Genomic DNA, 6000 nt, shown 5'->3' with positions numbered 1-6000 from the left:
TCATGAGGGCATGTGAGAGAAAGAGCGGAGGAGAGAGTCTTCCTCTTTTTCTTTTTTTAGTTTTCTATTCTGGTTTCCCTCCCGTCACAGTACGGGACACAGGGGACTTCCATATCATAACACCAACAGCCAGAACTCACACAGAATTACACACACATGAGCATAGAGCTGTCACTCTAGCCTGTTTTTTCAGTATTTTAAATAGTCAACTTGTGTTTTCTGAGCCTTTTGGAGCTATTAAAGCGCACAGAAATGATTCTGAGAACCAGTTAACATGTAATTGTGCCGGAATAAGACACCGAGGTTTCTTTACGGGTTTTTACTTAAGGCTATAGCAAGCAATACAAGAACGCATGACGTCAGACGCACACAGGGTCATAGCCTACCAACATAAACTATTGCAGGAGCCTGAACCATAACAACTGAGATCTCTCTTTGAACAGTCTGGCTGTTCTGGTAACACTGAGATCTCTCTTTGAACAGTGTGACTGTTCTTGTAGCACTCAGATCTCTCTTTGAACAGTGTGGCTGTTCTGGTAGCATCTCTCTTTGAACAGTGTGGCTGTTCTGGTATCCTCTCTCTTTGAATAGTCTGGCTGTTCTGGTAGCACTCAGATCTCTCTTTGAACAGTCTGGCTTTTCTGGTAGCATCTCTCTTTGAACAGTGTGGCTGTTCTGGTAGCATCTCTCTTTGAACAGTGTGGCTGTTCTGGTAGCCTCTCTCTTTGAACAGTGTGGCTGTTCTGGTAGCATCTCTCTTTGAACAGTGTGGGTGTTCAGGTATCTTCTCTCTTTGAACAGTGTGGCTTTTCTGGTAGCCTCTCTCTTTGAACAGTGTGGCTGTTCTGGTAGCCTCTCTCTTTGAACAGTGTGGCTGTTCTGGTAGCATCTCTCTTTGAACAGTGTGGGTGTTCAGGTATCTTCTCTCTTTGAACAGTGTGGCTTTTCTGGTAGCCTCTCTCTTTGAACAGTCTGACTAACTAGTTCTGGTAACACTGAGATCTCTCTTTGAACAGTGTGGCTGTTCTAGTAGCACTCAGATCTCTCTTTGAACAGTGTGGTTGTTCTGGTAGCCTCTTTCTTTGAACAGCGTGGGTGTTCTGGTAGCACTTAGATCTCTCTTTGAACAGTGTGGCTGTTTTGGTAGCACTCAGATCTAGGACAGGTGTAGTGAGCTGCCTAGAATTGTGAGGTTTCATGAGCGGACGCCTCTGTAAGGCAGGTGTGTTCTGTGCCCCTGCAGTTTGAGTTTGGCATCCTGGATGCCTGCCTGTTCATCATGGATAAAGGGCCACTGGAGTGGGCACTACACTGTAAACCTGAAGAAGTTCAGAGTACTTAAAAACTTTTGATGTAACCGATTACATAATTAAATTTGAGTACACATATTTTTTTTAAAAAGTAAACTTAACTTAAAAATTATACATCGGCTATACTGTTTTATTTTGCTATTATTTTCATAATTTTTTATTTCTCTGAACTCATATTATTTCCAAATCGTCCAGGATTTTGCCTCGTCGGATATTTGTGTTTCTCTGGGTCTTTCACAAACTAATTATAACGCCCTTACAAGTTTTTCAAAGGGTATCTCCCTTACGTTCCAACTTCTTGCGCAAGCTCTTACTGTAGAGAGAACTTTAGTTGGTCGACTGCCTTCACAGTATTGGCAGATTTTCATTTACATTTGCGATTTAGCAGACGCTTTTATCCAAAGCAATTTACAATGAATTTTGCATTTGGGCGTAATTCCATGCAGAACCGCCACTGTTGTGCATATGAACTCCAGGCGTGTGTGTGTGTGTGTGTGTGTGTGTGTGTGTGTGTGTGTGTGTGTGTGTGTGTGTGTGTGTGTGTGTGTGTGTTTATGTGTGTGTGTGTGTGTGTGTGTCTGAACTCCAGGCATGCACAGATGTGGTCCTGTGTGTGTGTGTGTGTGTGTCTGTGTGTATATGTGTGTGTGTGTGCGTGTCTGAACTCCAGGCATGCACAGATGTGGTCCTGTGTGTGTGTGTGTGTGTCTGTGTGTATGAGTGTATATGAACTCCTGGCATGTACAGGTGTGGTCCTATGTATGAGTGTGTGTGTGTGTGTGTGTGTGTGTGTGTGTGTGTGTGTGTGTGTGTGTGTGTGTGTGTGTGTGTGTCTGAACTCCAGGCATGTACAGGTATGGTCCTGAAACACGCCATGATCTGCTACCCATTTGTCTGCCAGGGTTGAGATTGTCACATGAAAACTGATGTATGTTGCCTACATCTATATTGTGTAAATATATATAAAAGACACTTTTGTTTAGTATGTATTGTATCGTGAAGACTGCCTCCAGTGTACAATACTTGTATTACATTCAGATGTTAACTTGCAGTTTGACTTGGTGTTCCTTGCTGCATGGCTCCAATTGCATCTCCACCCTGTTTTTTTTGTTTATTCCACATTTATCTCACCATCAAATTGAGCATGTGATTTGCAGGCAAAGGTGGCGTCTCATTTACTACCAAATGTCTTTGCTCTTTTATGGCCTCTGGTGTACATTGTTGGTATTACACTGCACTGCTGCTTTACCCTCTGTAAGTGCACTTACCTCTGGTCTCCTGCAGGCAGTGCTGAAGAGCACACAGTGGAATCACACACAGACTATTTTCAATGTGAACTCCCAATGACCACAAATATAGAATCATTGAACAATAAACATTAATCTGTTCTTAACGGTTATGTTTATTATCAATATTAGAATTAAGGGAATATGAATGAAAACATTCTTTATAAAACACTACTGACAAACTCTTTGAATGATTTCATTGGTTACTTTAAAAAACATACATATTCCTTCAAATAGAATCGTGACGAAAGTAGTATGAGAGGGACATATATTTACAGTCCAGTGGAGTACAGAGATAGGAGTAACATCATTTCTTCCTAAACAAAGACAGGTACAGTGGAAAGGAGCAGTTGGACAACTACTATATGTCCGACAGACCCGAATACCATACAAGGGTTATAAAACATACATATTGCTTAAAATAGCATCGTGATGAAAGTAGTATACAAGGGAGAGGGAGTATATTAACAGTCCAGAGTACAGAGATAGGAGTAACATAATTTCTTCCTAAACAAAGACAGGTACAGTGGAAAGGAGTTGTTGGACAACTACAGTATATCATATGCAGTGACTTCATAATGTCACTAATCATTCCATTAACTAAAGAGAACGCATATTTACATCAGATGTCATTATTTGTTTTACACAGTGTAGAGGAATATTTAATGTGGAATAAAATGTGAATGGATTCATGAGAGTCTAGATATATATGTCGATATATTTACAGTTTGGATCTTTCTGAAGTTCAGAGATCAGCTGCCGTGCTGCGGGTCCGGGCTGATTCCCACCCAGGTAAAGCTCTCTGAGGAATGATGGGTTTGATCTCACTGCTGATAGTAAAAATCTGAAGCCTTCATCTGTAATACTGCACCACTGTAGGCTGTAGAGAGAAAGAAGGAAAGACTCCATTAGATCAGCTGAGGGACACACATGAGGACAAAGAGGGAAGCAGTTATTACCTCGTGTGTTCTGTGCATGCTAGACATGTAAGACATCAAAATAAACCACATCCATATTTCTGAAAGGGGAGAGTATAAATGTACAAAGTACAGTATGTGAGTGTAATACAGTAAATTATTTTGGGTTTCAAAATGATGTGATATGTGTGTGTTTCTCTATAGTATATGTTGCATGTGTGAGAGGGAACATGAAAATTCCCTGTCAGCAGTCAGTACATGGTCTTTTGAATCTCAATTTAGTTAACCTGTTACTGCTTTAACGCCCCCTAATGGACCCGGGGGCGGGCCCGTACTGGATAAATCGCCAAAACAAATCCTGAAAATTCTATTTCTGAAAATATGATTCAAACTCCCATTTAATATTTTTTTGTGGTAATCCAACTATGTGTAAACCGATTTTCAGTTGTCTACATGCATCCGTTACAAATAAATACAATTTTAAACACACCATGACACATCCTCATTTTTTACATATGGAGCAGCCTCCTCCCATAACTAAGCCATTTAAATGTGTTTCTGCATTATCCGTACCTTAAATAACGTTATAGAACATTCATTTACCTTCAAAACATCTAAAAAAACAGACTTGAACTGCATGGTTATGTCCATAAAGTTGTTTATTCACTTGCTCACGACATTGAGAAAAAACGTTCACTTTCTTGTATGTTTCTGATGACGATCTCCTCGCTCTCTTCCTGACAACACTACACGAAGTTATCACGTGATGTTATATATAGTTACAAAGCTTAAGACCCCCTCTTTCAGAATCTTTGGATTTTATTGGCTGTTAAACACATGTTTGTCATGAGTGACAGGCATTACCACCAATGGCATCAGCTCTCAATCGTGAAGCTGCTCAGGCATGTCCTATCATATCACTTTACACTTCTTGTAAGACTTCTCAGTAGTGATTGACACCTGTTTTACCGAATAATAGAGATTCTACCAAACAAGTAGGTAGGTCATTTGCCCTGATTGCTCAGTCCTGGAGTTTAGATTTTTGAAAGCGCAACTCAAGAGTCTCAGCTGCGCTCCCGGTGCGTAAATGGGCCATTTTGTTTACCTTCAAATGCGCACAGCAAGTGGTTTGGTCCACACGACCCTGAGGGCTTGTTTGTGCATATTTTTGGCTGCAATTTGTCTCCCTTGTACTCATCCATCATGGCAAGACGAGGATTGCAGATGAGTGAAATACATGGGATGATTTTTGATGATTTTCGGGGAAGCCAGTGGACTAAGCATGGACTAGCATGCTAGCATGGACTCAGCATGGACTAGCATGCTAGCATGGACTCATTGGAAGAGTGAATGGAATCGATGCCATCCTCGATGCGTAAGTAATTTAAACCAACTACTTTTCAGTGCATACCAGTAAGCTATGCATATGCCTTATTCTCTTTAGTGCTTTATTTTTTTTATCATTGTGGGATGTAGTTTGCTAGTAATGGATATTGGTTAGCATGCTGCTGCTGTATTTACGTAGCTGCAATGTAGACTACAACATACTAACATAGCACAACCTGCTTCTTGCCTCAAAACGCATAGAAATGTTTTATTTACATCTGCTAAATGCATAATGCCTATGTTATTATCACACTTCAGCTTGACTATGGTGTTTTTTACATATGTTTACATTTTACATATTTGTGCATTAGCTTAGTAAATAACATGAAGCAAAATTCAATTGTAAGGCATGACCCAGTCAAAATATTTATATTGTCCAACGTTTTTATCTTGCAGTGACCCAGCCCCAACCCCAGCTCCAGCATCAGCATCACCCTCACCCCCACCACCACCCCCGTCGCCACCACCACTACTACCAGCTGCACAGCCTCCAACAGTGACACAATCCAATTTCAAAAGAAATTATAATATTAGTCTAAAATGGAGTTATATATGTCTGTACAACGAAAAAAAACAATGATATGCAATGAGAACATTTTTTTTATGCATTTGGAGAGCTTGGAGAGGTTTTGGACACTTGGAGACGCCTGAATGCACCATTTAGATATTGCTGTGCAACACCTGGACATTTTTAGATATCTGCTCCAAAATTTGTACTTTGTTTCTCAGGAACATGTTGAAACAGGAAATATAGAACATGACAGAATTTTCTTCCCTTGAAACCATCCACACACTGTCAAACATAAAAATGAAAGGCGTTTTTTACATTTTTGACATTTTGTTCTGTATATGATGCTTTGAAATTGATACTTAATGATGAAAATAAAAGTCAGGAGGTGAATGCATGTCTTGGCCCATTTGTCTTCTTCAATTTAAGATATGAATGATCTTTGTATCATGTGTACAACTTCAGATATTGAGTGTTATTATGTGTAAGTACAAATCGTTCCAAATTAAGGCGAAATATCCCACTGCAGTAACAGGTTAAGCATGACAGACAGTAGAGAGAAAAGTTTGCTTTTAAACAGGGCTTTGAACCAG

This window comes from Sprattus sprattus, assembly GCF_963457725.1.
Source record: "Sprattus sprattus genome assembly, chromosome: 15".
In the NCBI taxonomy this organism is placed as follows: domain Eukaryota; kingdom Metazoa; phylum Chordata; class Actinopteri; order Clupeiformes; family Clupeidae; genus Sprattus; species Sprattus sprattus.
The sequence above is the reverse complement of the archived record's forward strand: the minus strand, read 5'-3'. Positions refer to the sequence as shown.